The following is a 15,230-nucleotide window of genomic DNA, read 5'->3' as shown; positions in this document are numbered from 1 at the left end:
ACTTGGTCTCAGGGTCTGGGTCCTCTGGCAGGTGGGCGATTCGTAGCTTTCTTGGGGGCTATGGACACCTTTCAGCGCAGCCTTTGGGGCCTTTAACACATTTGCTATGGTTTCAATTTTGGGTGGGGCAAGGGCTTCCTTCTTTGCCTTTGGCGCCTTGTCTATCAGCAACATTTCTGGCTCAACTCTTTATTTTGGTAAAGGAAGCCGGGCTTTGAACTGGCTCATTCTGGCTTGACTCACGGTTGAAACCTTGCCTCTCCATTCCAGAAATCCTGCATCAGAATCCGTTCAACAAGATCCTGATCCAGGATGGCTGGAGCTGTTGTTGTCAGGGGCCTTGGAGCTGGTTGGGGCTCCCTGCTCCCCTGTGGAAACAGAATGAAACACCACCCCATCCGGCGCCGCCCTCACAACTGTTCTGATGTCTGGGAGCCTCTGGCCGCCTCTGGGTCCATCCAGCTCACAGACGATCTGCCTCTTTTTCGCTGCCCCTCTCCTTTACCACGCATGGCATCCTCTCCCAAGGGCCGGTCTCTCCGGACAGCATGTCCAACGTACGCGAGGCAAAGTCTTACCATCCTTGCTTCTAAGGAGCATTCTGGCTGTACTTCTTCCAAGACAGATTTGTTGGTTCTTTTGGCAGTCCATGGAACTTTCCGTATTTTTCACCAGCACCGTAGTTCAAAACACTGTGATTGAGTTCATTCTGGGTTGTAGTGACTCTGGTGGTGCAGTGGTTACACGTCGGAGTGCTAACTGCCAGTTCTGCTGTTCGAAACCACCAGTCGCTCCTTGGGAGAAAGATGAGGCTTTCTACTCCTGTAATGAGTTACATTCTTGGAAACCTACAGGGGCAGTTCTACCCTGTCCTCTAGGATTGCTATGGATCAGCATTAACTCGATGGCCCCAGTAGGGCAGGGTAGAACTGCCCATGTGCTATGGGCTTCTCGCCCTGGTGGGCTTCTAAGACTGTAACTCATTCCAGAGCAGAAAGCTCCCTCTGTCTCTGGCTGGTGGTCTTGACCTTGGGGGTAGTAACCACACCATCACCAATCGCATGCTTTTGTCCTGACGCATCTACAAACTTGACTTCAAGACACACTTAGGAACAGATCTCTCTAGAAACCCAGGAACTGCCTGTATTAAATAAGCTCGATGTCTATTGTTGGCATAATGTGACTTTTGTTGTAACACTCGGTAATCAATCTTCCTATTTTCTTTGTTCCAGTTTGTGCTCACAACACTTACGTAGATTAAAGTATGGCATACACATAAAATAGAGTCAAAATGGAAGAGTTTCAGATTCTATAAAATTTAGGTTGAACGTTTTGGAAAGAAGATAAAAGTGAGTTACTACTTAAAAAGAAAGGCCTTCGTGTTAACTCCAACTCACAGCAACTAAGAAAGCGGTGGGGTGGGGGTCGGCGGGAGGGAATTAGTGGAGGGAATCCGCCCTCCAGTGGGTTCACAAGTGCCTTCCAGTTCTCACTCTATCTGTAGGAGCCCACGCGGGACATCGCAGAAGATGCCAAGTGGTCTGGTTTATACAACAAAGAGCAGTGACCAGCTTGTGCACCTGCATTTCAGGGAGGCCCTGGGAGGGCAGTGATGACCAGAGAATGTAGGCATACTTTGCTAAGAGCTTCCGATGAAAGTGTTAGTAAGGTCTGCCTGTGTCCGTTCTATGGTTTGTGGCATTCACTGTTTGACGGACTTTTTCAACCTTTTCACCAACCTGTAGTTATTAGCAAGGTTGTGATGACACATGTGATAACTAATACCGTCACTAGATGTCACTGTTGCTTCATGCAAACAGAGCCAGATGCCCTGTGTTTAGTGATTTGTTGGGAATTTTACTCTTCTGCCGTCAGCGGCTAAGCATCGGACTAACTTCAGGATCAGTGGTTCGAAAGCACCAGACACTCCTCGGGAGAAAGATGTGGTTTTCTGTTCCAAAAAGAGTTAGTCTCGGAAACCCACAGGGGACAGTTCTCCATTTTGCCATCCCCCAACCTGACCCCGTCCCACCTCTCTCCAAACTACCCGTTTTTTAAAACGATGAAACCATATAGAATTGACTGTAAATCTCTGCAGGAGCAGTAGCCTCAGCTGTCTCTTGTGAAGCATCTGGTGAGTTTGAACCCCCAACATTTACCCAACAGCAGAACTTAATGTAAAGAAAACCAAAATCCTCACAACTGGACCAATAGATAAGATGGCCGTTGACTCCTCAATCAATGTTCATGGAAGGAACTGTTAAAAAAAATCAAATGATGTATTGCAGAGGGAAAATGTGTTGTGAGAGGTCTTTTTAAAGTGAAGGTCAGAGATGTCACTGTGGGGACTGAGGTGCACCTGACTTAAGTCATGGTATTTTCAATCACCTGATATGCATATGAAAGTTTGACCCGAATCAGGAAGACCACAGTATCAATGCATTTGAATTGTGTTGCTGTCATAGAACGCTGAAAATACCAGAGACTGTCAAAAGAACAAACAAATCTGTCTGGGAAGAAGTACAGCTAGAATGCCCGTCAAATTTATTTTCAGGACAGAACGGAACCTGGAGAAGGACGTCATAAGTGGAGGCTCATGGGAAAAGAGGAAGACCCTCAGGGAGGCAGATTGGCACAATGGCGTCAGCCAGGGGCTCAGATATAACACTTGAGAGAATGGCACAGGACCGGTCAGTGTTCCGTTGTTCCGTTTGGTTGTGCACTGGGTCACTGCGAGTTTGAACCAACTCAAAGGGGCGTGACATAGCAACGCCCCTGTAACAGAAAGAAGGTGGCTTGGAAGAACAGACATGTATTCTCTCATGGTGCAGGAGGCTACAAGTCCAAATTCAGAGCTCTAGGGGAGGGCCTTTGTCTACTTCAGCTTCTAAAGCCAGCAATCCTTGGAGTTCTTCCTTAGAGTTGCTTATTTTCCTAACGTCAGGAGATAGTGTCTGTCTGTCTTGCCCTGTTTGTGCTTCTTGTCTCTGTGCCTGTGCGGCTCTTCAGAAGACTCAGTGACTAGGTTTAGGACACACCCCACACTGATATGACCTCATTAACATAAAAAAGTGTACCCTGTTCCCAAATGGGGTTACATCCACAGAGTTATCAGTCAGGAGTCCAACACACTTTTAGGAGACACAACTCAGTCAATAACGGTACTGTGTTAGGTTAAGCCAAAATCTGGCTCCCTTTCCCTTCCCCGCCTTACTGCCAGGTTAGCCCTTCTGGACGTCAGTCCTTCTGGAACAGCTTTATATCGGGGATCCCTGTGCTAAGCCATCCCGGCTGTCTTCCGGACACAGTTGGGATTGCCTGTCCTTATTGTATCTTTCCTCGATCTTAACATCCCAGGTGAGGTCTGGTTTATGCCAAATGTAGAGACAATTGCTATACTTGATCTAGAAGCTTCCATCAGGGTCGAAGACCCTATTAAAATTTGTTACTAATTTTATTTTTATTTATGTATTTTAAAATATTTTATTGGCATATATTTCATCTATCATATAATTTAGTCATATTAAGAAGCTTTGTATAATCATGATCAGTTTCAGAACAATTTCTTCCCATACTTGTTGTTAGCGCCCCATTTCCCCCATCTACCTATCCTGGGTTTCATATACAGAAAATCATACAAAGCAAAACACAATCATATAAAATCATACAAAGCAAGCAAGCAAACAAAAACCAACACAAGGACTAGACAAAACACAGAAAAACCTTAATCAAAAAGAAAGCAGAAAATATTAAAAACTGGAAGGGAGATCAAATGATAGGGTAGTAAATGTTAACCTAACCAAATCAGCTGTTATAATGCTCTCTGTGTGATAGCAAGGCTAGTCACATCCCTGGACGATGGCTAGAAAGAACACCAGGGACGGAATCCAGTGGGGACCCTGCAAATGGATGTTGGGCTTCCACTGTCACCTATAGCCTTCAGGAAATAATTGTGTTCATAATTTAAGCTGTGATACCATTCCCTTCTTTGGAGTTTGGTTTTATTATTTACAGTCTTTGGGTCACACAGGCTGGTGTGCCTTTTCCATGTGGAGTTAGTAGACACCTCACTTAGATGGTTGTTTATTTGAAAACACACCTTTAAGACCCAGGCGCTTTTCTTTTTTTTTTTTAATCATTTTATTAGGGGCTCATACATCTCTTATCACAATCCATACCCGGGCACTATTCTTTCTGATAGCCGGGAACCATCCGGTTTCTCCAGCACACTTTGCTCTAGCCCTTGTGTCAGTCATCTCTTCATGAGGCTGAGAATAAGCAGGGCCACATCCTAAGAACTGATTGTTCTTACCCTATTAAGTTTTTATATATTATAATCCTGCTGACTAATTTGTGCTTGAGTTGGATTAAAATTCCTCGGTCTTTGTTCTTAGCATCAGTGTTGAGCTAGGTTTTCCCATCCTGTATTTTTTTTAGCCAAAATTTTCAAAACTAATCCAGGTTTTTACTCATCTGTTCCCTCAACGGATGCCGATGGAACACCTTACAGTCCTGCATGTCCCTGAGCTGTCGCTCTGCCTTCTGTCCATCCAGTGTGGTAGCTGGCCCGCAGAGCGTTGGGCCAGTCCCAGGTTCAAAACTCAGTCTGCTCTGATTTCAGCCACGTGATTGTTCAAACATGATGATTTATGAGTGGCATTTGCTAAAGGAACTTTAGAAGTGTTGACTAATTTTTATAGAATTCGATTCAATACTAAGTAAGAACTGTGACTGGAACTTAGATTGAATTTGAGATTCTGTTTATCATCTGGTGGGAATGATGCTCTGTAATATATATGTGTATATATTTGCACGGCTTTAGTAAAATGAGGAACATGTAGATTATATGATGTGTCCAGGGAGGGAAATCAGAGATAGGTGAGAGACTATCGGAACGAAGACAGCACGGCCGCACAGGCGCTGTGGGGGCTTCTCACTGACGGCAGCACCAGGTGCTTCGTGTAGAACCCACCCTGCTCCGGGGGTCTTCAAAGGGCTGGCTTTTCAGAGTAGATGGCCAGAATGTTTTCCTGAGGTGCCTCTGGGGGGACGCCAATGTCCGACCTTCTGGTTGGCAGCCCGATGTCAATGATTGGCACCCCCCAGGAACTCCTAGAAGCGTAGGCCGTTCTACAGAGCGGAAGCTCCCGTGACGATAATGGCCTCAGAGTCCCTGTCCCAACCCTCACCTTTTTCCCCTTTTCTGCATTTTTGGTCTTTAAAACACTTGTTTGATTGATTTGTTGTTGTTGTTATTGAGGGATACAAAGCAGTACACACCCCAATCCAACAATTTCTACATGTCCAATTCAATGACATTGATGATGTCCTTCAAGTTGTACTCCCTTCTCCGCCTTCTTTCACTTGTTCTTCCCCACTAACATAAACCCAGGTCGCTGGTGTCAGTTTGGCCCCAAACGGTTCTCTTTTTTGCTAAATTTCCCTTATTTTCTGCTGCTGTTGAGAAGATACGCAGGAAAACACCCTCGTGCAACAGTGTCTTCCCGTACAATTCAGTGGCTCTGGTCACAGTGTGCGACTCTCCTCACCCTCCTTTTCCCACTGGTCCCTCCCTCGTTCACATACCACCCCCCCCAGGTTCCCATCTTTTGAGTTGTTGCTGTCAATTTGACCCCATATTGATAGTTCTTCAAAGAACATAATGCTCAAGACAGACCTTTCTTCCTGGTTAAGCCAAACTATTATTTGGCTTTAAGATTTTGAAGGCTCTTTTGCTGTTATTATTATTATTGTAGCCCGTGGGAAAGTTTACAGGGTAAAGTAGTTTTGCATTCTACTTTCCTACACATTTTGTTTTGTAGCATCAGTTGCAATTCCCTCAATGTAACCCACTGTCCCCTCTTCCCCCTGGGATCCTTGCTGGCATTTGTCCTTGGTCTTCTAAGGTAGGTTGTTCTCAGTGGTCCATGCCTCACATATGTTCACTGTTCATTTGATGGGCCTGTGGGCTGTTTAGCTGCAAGGTGATCCCCAGGATAAGTTCAGTTCTAGGGTTGAAGAGTGTCTGTGGGCCACCACAGTTTGGGGGGTTTCACCAATCTCTGTCAGACCAATCAATCTGATCGTTCTTGTTACTTTGAGTTTTGTTCTACATTGTGGTGGCCTTCAGAGCGGTGGGCGGCAGGCAATACCCAGTTCTTCCGGCCATAGGGCAGGTGCCCCTGTGGTTCCAATCACCCAGTAGTCCTCTGGACTAGTTGCTTGCTGGAATATTTCACTCGCTTCTTTCTTCTTTCCTCCAGAGAGGGCGAGGCTCTGGGTTGCCTCTAAGATAGGTGCTGGATAGCTGTTAGGCCCGAATGGTGACTCACCACTAGGTGTAGAACATTTGTGAATATTTAATGCAAATTGACTCAGCTATCCCCACCTCCGTCCTGCCCCAAGTCTGTGATTCTAAGCTCCCACGACCAGGGACTCTTTCCCACAAGTTATTTGGTTATGGCTAAGAAGTTTCCATGCCATTGCCCCCTGTTTCCTATAAGCATGTATATTTATAGCACCTACAAATACAAATGTAGACATATCCTCTGCCAAACCTATGTATGGTTATGGGCACAGGATAACCGTGGACATACCCACCCATGCTCTTGAGTGTCTGTCTAATATAAGCATGCGCTTGTAGATTATTGTGCTGACTGATAGAGTGGAATCGTGGCTGTGGTAGTTAGTATTTGCCTTTCAGTCTAATTCTTCTGCATCTCTCAGTGCCTTCCTTTGTCTCAGGATATTTTGACCACCCCTTACTCGATACAGACTTCCTCTTGACCCAAATGAACCTGCATCTATGATCTGGTTAGTGATTTCCCCCTCCACGCTCCCAGCCCTGGGAGCCAGCAAGGAATCCTTTCTTTTTGAGTGCAAGCCTTTCCTGACTTCTCAGAGTAGCCATTTCCTGCAATCTCTGTGGTCCTTTTGTGACTGACTTATTTCACTCAGCATATTATCTTCCCGGTCCATTCACATTACAAGCTGCTGAACAGATTCTTTATTATTCTTTAATATTGCATGGTATTCCATTATGTATGTGTACCATTTCAGGGGATATTTTTAAAGTTTAAGGATGATCTCGGCAGGGCAAAATATGACAAAATAACAATTTATAAACTATCAAGGGCTTATGAGGGAAGGGGGAACGGGGAGGGAGGGGAAAAATGAGGACCTAATGCCGGGGATTTAAGTGGAGAGAAAATGTTTTGAGAATGATGAGGGCAATGAATGTACAAATGCGCTTTACACAATTGATGTGTTTATGGATTGTGATAAGAGTTGTAGGAGCCCCTAATAAAATGATTAAAAAAAAAATAAAGATGATCTCGGGGCAAGAGTTGGAGGGGTTCATCTACCCTCTAGGGCTCCAGAAACTCTGGAGTCTATCAGAATTTTAAATTGTGTTCTCCATTTCCCGCCTTTTAATCAGAATATTTTCTATGTCATCTTTGATCAAAATGGTCCGTAATGGCAGCCAAGCACCATCAACTTCTTCTGGTATCACGGCAAAGCAGGCAGTTGTTTATAGAAGCAATTCGCCACACATTTCATATCCGATTTCTATTCCTGACTCTCCTCCCTTCTCTATCGCTCCAGGTGACCAGAGGCCACTTATTGTGCCGCGGATGGAACTTGCAAGCTTGTACGTGCTCAGGCAGTACAGAACAAACTAGGGACTTCATTATGGGGCCGATAATGGGGGTTTTCCACCAAACCAGGACCCTTGACCTCCAAACCAAGGAACCACCCCCCCCTTCAGGTTACTGGTTGCATAGAAGCAACCTCGGCTGCTGCTACTTCTTCTTTTTTGGGTCATAGTTATAAATCTATCTATCGCACACCTTGTGCCAGTGTAGCTTATTACTGGGGTACACTTTATTGACAGTAATGCCATTAGTCAGCCGTGCAACCCTGCCCTGCATCAATGTCATTTTTCCGTCACCGTTAAATCCTCCTTCTCTCCTCCCTCTTACTTCTGGGAACCACTAATCAACTTTGGTCTCTATACATTTGTCTTCTCGTCTGTTCAGGGTTGTAGAAGTAAAAGCACCCAATTGTTGTCCTTTCGTGACTTCCTTGTTCGCTCCCCACAGGTAGCATGTATCCAGCTTTCCTTTCTCCTGGTGACTGAGCAGAGTTCTAAAGGATGGATGTACCACATTTCATTCACCCATGCATCTCTTGATGACCATTGGGGTGATTTCTCCCTTTGGGCTGTTGTGAATAGTGCTGTGATGAACATTGGTATACATGTCTCTGCTTTCAAGTCTTTGGGGAACTGCTGCATCCAATGGTAGTTCTACGTGTAGCTTCTTGAGGACCCACCACATTGATTTCCACCATGGCTGCGCACCCTTTTATAGCCCCAGGCAGGATACATTTCAGTAGGGTTTCGTCTCGCCACGTCTTCACCAACATTTCTTCTTTTCTGCTTGTTTGTTTGTTTTCTAATCTTAGCTAGCGGGAGTGAAATAATGTCTCATGGTGGCTTTGATTTGCATTTCTGATGGCTCTGAATCTGGGCATCCTTTCACATGTTTGGAGGTCATTTGGAGGTCCTTGTTGATGAACTGTCTACTCCAGTTCTTTGCCCATTTTGGAACTGGATTACTTCTCTTTGTGGTTAAATTGTTAAAGTTTTATATGCACAAGTATTTTGGCTATTAGATTCTTGTTGGATGTATGGTTTCCCAATCATTCATCTCTTTTCGTTTTTTTTTTTTTTGGTAAAGTATTTTCATGATCAAAAGTTTTAGCTTTTATGAGGTCTTATTTGTTTATTTTGTCTCTTGCTGTGTGTGCTTTTACTATTATATTAGATGACCGAATGTTGACAGCTCGTTCTGATGGTGCTGTTCCTGGTTGTTCTAAAGCTTTTATGGTTTCGGTCTGCACATTCAGTTCCCTAATCCATCTTAAATTTGTTTTTGTGTATGGTATGAGACAAGGATCCCGTTTCGCTTTTCTGGATGTGGAAATCCAATTTTGCTAGCCCCATTTATTCAAGAAGGAGCCCTCTTGGTGCTGTGAATTGGGCATTGGGCTGCTAACTGAAATTTGGTCATTCAAACCCACAAGCCACTAAGCTGGAGAAAGATGAATCTCTGTTCTCAAAAAGATTGAGAGTCTCAGAAACTATGACTCAGAATTGATTGTGGGTTAGGTATTGAAGAGACCCTCTTTTCCCCTATCGAATGCACCTAGCACCCTTGTGAAAATCAGCTGACTGTAGATGTCTGGTTCACTTTTGGGCTCTGTGCCCTGTTTCCCTGGTCTGTGTGTATACGGGTTGTTTGGGTTACTATAGCTCTAGGGTCTGTTTTAAAATCAGTCAGTAGGAACCTTCCTTTCAACATTGTATTAATTATTGGTGGTCGCTTGTCACTCCATAGACAGTTGAGGATTGGTTTTTCTCTTTCGGTAAAGAAAGTGACTGAGATTTGGGGCAGATTGTGCTGAATCTGTCTATTGCTTTGGGTTGTATCGACGTCTTAGCAACACTAAATGAAAATCCATGAACAACATGGGACATTTTCCCATCTTTTAAAGTCTCCTTTAATCTTGCTCAGCAGTGTTTTAGAGTTTTTGCTCGATGAATCCTTCATATGCCTGGCTAGATATATTCTTAGACACTTTATTAACTTAAATGCTATTGCAAATGGAGATGGCTCCCTGTTTTTCCTTTGAGATTTCTCATTGCTGGTGTATAGAAAGCCAGTTGACTTGGTTTGTTGACATTGTACCTACAACTTGGCTACCACCCCCCACCCCGTCCCTATTAGCTTTATATGCTTTCTTGTGCATTCTTTGGGACGTTCTATATAAAGGCTCATGTTATCTGCGAAATTTTCACTTTTTATTTTTTAATCTGGATCACTTTTATTTTTAGTTCTTGTCTTATTGCTCTGGCTAAGATTTCTAGTACAACATGACATGTAAGTGGTGAAGCAGGCAGCCTTTCCTTATTCCTAATTTTAAGGGAGAACTTCTCAGTCTTTCTCCATTAAGTATCATTTTTCAGCCATTAGCTTTCCATCTATGCCCTGAATTATTTGAAAGAATTCCCTTTTTATAAGAGTAAGTAAAAAAGTATTTCTAATAGGATTAAAATTCATACCTGCATGGGTTTATTACAAGAAAAATATGTTTAAACATATCTTTGCAATCAATGAATGCCTGCCTATAAACTCTCTCGGTAATATAATTGTCTTAGTCTCAAAAGTGTGCCATCAAAAGGTCCTATCAAAACAATGGCTTGAGAGGGAACTTCAAGGCCAGTTAAATTCAAAGCAGAGCAGTCATCTGAGAAGGTTATGGGGACTATTCCTTGGAATTCTAAACAGGGCAATCTTCATAGATTTTTTTGAAGGACACAGAATCACAAGGGCTTATGAGGAAGAAGTTAAAGAAAAACAGTTTTATTGGCATATAATTCACATATTATACAATTCAAAAGTTCAGTCATATCAAGAAGCATTGTACAATCATCCCCACAATCAGTGTTAGAAAGCTTTCTTCGTTCTTGTGCTCATCATTATTAAATCCCCGTTTTCTCCAAATTGCTGAGAAAAATTAATGCGAAGGAGCTTTTCCTGTCACGACAATGTACCGGTCATTCTTCACGGATAGCAAGGACGGTCCGGGAGTATTTTATTTGCAAAGATGACTCTCTCCCCCTACAGTCCCTTCAGAGTTCTTTCAGGTGCCCAAACTCAAACACTATTTCAAAGCCACCGACTTGGGTCCCTGGAGGATGCCCAACCGGCCGTGTTGACGTGCTGTGAGCAGGAGAAGGCAGAATTGTTTGGAGGGACCGTGAGAGCAAGGGAAGGACCACTTTAGAAGTGTCAATGCCTAGAGGGAGGAGATGTGAAGCTGTGCCGCGGTCATAGCCCCACAGTTTAGTATGTGGAAATGAACGATTTCTATAATGATGTAGCAACTTTTTTGGACTAACCCTAGAAGTCCAGTCTTCCTGAGGGGTTCTTTTGGCGTCAAGAAAAGTTGTTGGATTTTATTAAATGCTTTTTCTGCCTCCATGAGATGATTGTGCAGTAATTCCCTCTGTTCTTTGGATGTGGTCTCGCCCACTGATAGGTTTTCTAAGGTTGAACCAGCCTGCTCTCTGCAGTCGATCTCCCTTAGTGGTGACGGAGGACGGTCAAGCTGCTTGAGCATGTTTACTAAAATCTCATTGAGAACTTTCGCGTCGCTGTTTGCAGCTTTTTTCCTTGTGGTCTTTTTTTATCAGGGTTATTTTTGTTCCATAGAAGGAATTACGGAGTATTCCCTCTTGATCTTTTAGAGGAGTTGAAATAGTACTGCTGCCAGCTCTCTAGATGTTTGGTGGAATTCCCCAGGGAAACCATCAGGACTGTTGTTGTTTGGGGCAGGCTCGGTCGTGAATTTGACCTCCTCACTCGTTTTAGGTCTGTTGAGACGTTCTGACTCCTTTTGAGTTGGGATGGGTAAGTTGCATGCGTCTAGGAATTTCTTAATTTCGTCTCAGCTATTTAGTTTCTGTTTATTTATATTAGGTCAGTTGTAATGTTCCCTCTTTCATTTTTTATTTTAATATTGGTATCTTTTCTCAAAATCCCTTTTTTATTTTTTAATTTATTTTTTTAAAATCATTACTGGGGACTCATACAACTCTTGTCATAATCCATCCATCCATTATATCAAGCACATTTGTACATTTGTTGCCATCATCATTTTCAAAACATTTGCTTTCTACTTGAGCCCTTATATCAGCTCCTCATTTCCCCCCTCCCTCCCAGTTCCCCCCTCCCTCTTGAATCCTTGATAATTTATAAATTATTATTATTTTGTCATGTCTTACACTGTCCAACATTTCCCTTCACCCACTTTTCCGTAGTCCATCCCCCAGGGAGGGTGTTATATGTAGATCCTTGTCATCAGTTCCCCAAATCCCTTTTTAATATTAACCACTACAGTGATCTGAAGCAAGATCAGGAGCTTCAGCTTGATGTGAGAGTACATATTTTGAAGAGGGCACTTATCTGTTGTGAACAAGAAGAACAGGCATCTCTTTTTCCAAAGACATTGACTTGCATTTCCATTCTGATTTTGCTTGTTCATAAGTGGTGCAAATGCTAATATGTGAGGCTGCTGAAGGTTGGAAGTTCAGGTCTAGACAGAGGGATCTGAGAAGAAAGGCTCGCCAATTGTGTTAGTCTGGGTAGACTAGAGAAACAAATTCAAAACAGGCATATGTGTGTAAGCAAGAGGTTTGTATACAAGAGCAGTTTAATATTGAGGAAACATCCCAGCCCAGACCCGTCCAAGTCCATAAATCCAATACTAGCCCATATGTCTGATACCATCTATAAAGTCCTCTTCAGACTCACGAAACACATGCAATGATGCAGAATGCAGGAGGATCACAGGTCAGTGGGTAGAAAGTCTTTGGGTTCAGTGGCGTTGTAAGCATCTCAGCGCTGGCAGGGGTCTCCACATGGCTTCTCCAGGTCCGTAGTCCTGGCTGCAGCAGGGTGGGTCCATGTGGTTTCTCCTCAGGGTTGTCTCGCAGGGAGTCAACCTTGTGTCTGGTCAGTAGAGCATCTCAAAGGAATGAGTAGAGAGTCTCTCCTGCTTCCAAGGAGGAAAAACCAGGTTTCCCAGAATTCTCAGGAGAAAGCCATGCCCACACAGAGGCCTCATTGGCTATGACCTGATTGACAGACTAGATTCTACCCATTTACTCTTAATCCTTTCAAGTCCCAAATTGACACCAGATTTTGTAACTACCACACCAATCTACTCCTGAGAAATCAACCACTGAAAATGCCACGAAGCAGTTCTCTGAGACACGGGGTTGCTGTGGGTCAGCGTCGACTCGGTGGCAACTTTTGGGGGGTTGTTGCTTGTTTTTATATCACTGGGAGAAATAACTAAGTCAAGTAGTCCCAAGCATTCAGAAAGTGTTAGGTGGAATCTTTGAAATTAGCTCTCCTCTTCTCACTCTTTTGATAAATGACATGACCAGTAATTAATGTCATGATCACAACTTACATTCTAATCATGTATGTATATTCACTATTTCTCCCTGTATTTTATTCTATTCATATAACACCTAAGTTTCAGTTTATTTAATTAAACTTAGATTAAACTTGATCATAAATAGGAAAACATGGAGATTAAATTGAGACAAGGATCTGAACCACAGAACTGCATGTACTAAATTGCTGGGCAATTAAGCACAGTGGTGAAATAAATATTTATATTATATGCTTCAAATTGGTACTCAGGTTTTGATGATGCATTTCCTGGAGAAGTACCTGAGAGGAGCCTAGGTTTAGGGAGAAAAGTTGACTCAGACATTTTAGTTATTGATCGACTGTTTTCCCTTAGCCTGAAGGGGGTGACACTCTCCTGCCTTGCTTCCTGCCTCACAGATTGCCACCAAGTCACCCTTGTTCTTCTTTTCTCACTCATTAATATTGGGGTATCCCAGGACTTGGTTCTCAGACTCCATTACCTCTATTCACTCCTTTGGTAACTTGTTTCAGGATCGTGTCTTCAAATGCTATCCCTGTATCAGCACCTCCCAAATGTATACCTCCAGCTCAGAACTTCCACCATGTTCCAAATTGAACTGCCAGCTCAATGCCTCTGTTGGATGGATAAGCGTGTCTACACTTGCATTTCTGCTCTTCCTTCCAAACCTGCGCTCCCCTGGTTCCTGATCTTAGTTGCTCATAATTAGATGGAGCTGTAGAGAAGTGACCAGGGGCCAGACTTGTGGACCCTTGTAAGGACTTGGACTTTTCTCTCAGTAAGATGAGAAATATCGGAGGTGATACTATCTGATATATTTTGAAAGACTAACGTTGGCTGTTGTGTTGAGAACAGGCAGTAGGGGGACACACATAAAACCGTGACCAGCCTATTGAAGTAATCCAGATGTGAGATAATTGTGACACAGATTGGAGTTGTAGAAAGAGGTGGTGAGAAGTGGTCGGATTCTGGATTTACTTTGCAGGTAGAGCCAATAAGATGTCTTCACAGGATGTGGGATGTGAGAACAAGAACAATATCAAGGGTGATTCTCGTATTTTTGGTCCAATATTTTTTCTTTTAAAGTCATTTTATTGGGGGCTCATACAACTCATCACAATCCATACATACATCAATTGTATAAAGCACACTTGTACATTTGTTATCCTCATTATTCTTTTAAAAAATTATTTTATTGAGGGCTCGTGCAATTCTTATCACAGTGCATACATACATCCACTGAGTCAAGCACATATGTACACTTGTTGCCCTCATCAATTTCACATTTGCCCTCTACTTTAGCCCTCAATATCATTTGCTCATTTTCCTCCTCCCTCCCCCTCCCTCCTGAATACTTCATAATTCATAAATTATTAGTTTTGTCATAAGTTACACTGTCCGACGTCTCCCTCCGCCCTCTTCTCTGCTGTCCATAAAAAATATGGAACGCTTCATGAATTTGCGTGTCATCCTTGCGCAGGGGCCATGCTAATCTTCTCTGTATCGTTCCAATTTTAGTATATGTGCCGCCAAAGCGAGCACTGGTCCAAGAGTTTTTGAAAGGTGAAGTTATCCTCAACTGAAAAGGTGTCTGTTGCCTCTTTTGTTTGAAGTGCCTTTCAGGTATTGAAAGGAGGCCTGGTGGTGTAGGGGTTACACATGGGCTGCTCACTGCAAGGTCGCAGGTCGGGACCACCAGTTGGTCAGTGTGAGAAGGATGTGGCTTTTTGCTCCTGTAAAGAATTACAGTCTTGGAAAACCACAGGGACAGTTTGAATCAACTTGACAGCAGGGAGTGAGTTTGCATAGACAATATCTAAAACCTTAAGACTAGAACAGATCCAAATATTTAAAGGAGATCCAAAATATTTAAAGGAGAATTTCCTATCAAATGTCTAAGTGGTTCTGAATTAAGGGTGGTTTTGCCTGTCCCTCCCAGGGGATATTTGGCAGTGCTTGGAAGTACTTAGGTTGACCCAACTGGTTGTAATTTCATCATCTAGTAGATAGAGTCCAGAGTTGCTGCTATGCGTTAGACAGTGCCACATAAAGAATTATCCAGCCCTGGTGGCATGGTAGGTGAGACAGTTTATTGTGCCAGCCTGGCTGATAAACGCAGGTGGGATTGACTGAGGGGCGGAGAGATGGATGGCTTGGTGAGCCTTGCCTTTCTTGTCTCTCGCTCTGTGATCATCGGACCA

At 43.4% G+C, this 15,230-nt stretch overlaps 1 non-coding gene across 1 annotated transcript; it reads right to left on the bottom strand.

Moving 5' to 3' along the window:
* Positions 1-14,464: 14,464 nt before the first annotated feature.
* LOC115870886 lies at positions 14,465-14,571 on the bottom strand. Its single transcript, XR_004046978.1, has one exon. It is a non-coding gene; the product is annotated as a U6 spliceosomal RNA (small nuclear RNA).
* Between the last annotated feature and the right edge of the window lie 659 nt (positions 14,572-15,230).

Source organism: Echinops telfairi, unplaced genomic scaffold (genome assembly GCF_000313985.2).
Source record: "Echinops telfairi isolate 266 unplaced genomic scaffold, ASM31398v2 ScPeMD7_2;HRSCAF=8, whole genome shotgun sequence".
NCBI lineage: Eukaryota > Metazoa > Chordata > Mammalia > Afrosoricida > Tenrecidae > Echinops > Echinops telfairi.
The sequence above is the reverse complement of the archived record's forward strand: the minus strand, read 5'-3'. Positions and strand labels throughout refer to the sequence as shown.